This window comes from Polistes canadensis, unplaced genomic scaffold (genome assembly GCF_001313835.1).
Source record: "Polistes canadensis isolate GaletaPanama2010 unplaced genomic scaffold, ASM131383v1 scaffold_395, whole genome shotgun sequence".
NCBI lineage: Eukaryota > Metazoa > Arthropoda > Insecta > Hymenoptera > Vespidae > Polistes > Polistes canadensis.
Window position 1 is genome coordinate 1 of NW_014569942.1, and position 1,148 is coordinate 1,148.

Below are 1,148 nucleotides of genomic sequence, written 5' to 3' on the forward strand. Positions count from 1 at the left end.
CTTTTTTTTTTTTAATTATTAATTTTTAATTCAATTAAATTTTATGTACCACTTGTTTTTTTTTCTTTTTAATTTTTTCTCTCTCTCATAGAATACTTTCACTTCGGACACCCTATATAAGTATATAATACACATTTATAAAATAAAAAAAAAAAAATGTAATTTAACAACCCGTATTCTCTTATTCCTCCCACGAATGTTTCGATTTAATTGCCAAATCGCAATTGGAAATACAACTCTCTCTCTCTCTCTCCCCCTTTTGTGTCCCACTTCTTTTTTTGCCCTACGAATATCGGAAGAAGAAGAAGAAGAAGAAGAAGGGTGAGAGGAATGGAAGGGAAGGGAAGGGAAAAGGTCCACTTAATCGGCCCGACAAATCAAAGGAACTTCGTCAGCCGGATTTCAGACGTGGGTTTTCGTGAGTTAAGAGTTAGATGATGGTGATGGTTGTATAGTTATGGTGGTTATGGTTGCCAGTCCTCTCTTGATCCTCAAATCTACTTGAGAAAGAGAAAGAAAGAAAAAAAAAAAAGAAAAAAAGAATAAAAATGGTGGGAGTGTTGTAGTGAAGGGGGTTGGGGGGAAGGTAGTTGAAAGAAAAGAAAAGAAAAGAAAAGAAAAGGAAAAGGGAGGAAAAAAAAAAGGACAGAGAAAGAATGAAGGAAAGGACTCGAGTAAGAAAGAGGGTTAAAAAAAAAAAAAAAAAAGAAAAGAAAAGGGAGATAAAAGGAAAAAGAAAAAGAATGAAATCGTAAAGGGGGTACTTTGAAAAAAAAAAAAAAACGAGTGGTTAGTATTAGTACTACGCAAAAACCACCCTTTTTGCAAGCCCTACCTTTAACGTCAACCCCTGTTCTTCCCTTTTCTGTAGAAAAGACCTGGTTTTCTTTCACCTACCATCACTGTCGATTCAACCCTCAATCCTCAACTCTTAAACCATCCCCCTTTCTTTCTCCCATTGCTAAACAATAGACAATACATCGATCCTTCCTTTCGCGTGATCGTAAAAAGGGGGTGGATGATAGTGGTGATGGTGGTGTGTAATTATTTTAAGTTTTACGTATAGGAAAACGCCTATCTTTATTGTACACCTCACGCAATTTTTTTAGTTCACTATCAGCTTTTACTTATGGTGTTTTTTTTTTTTT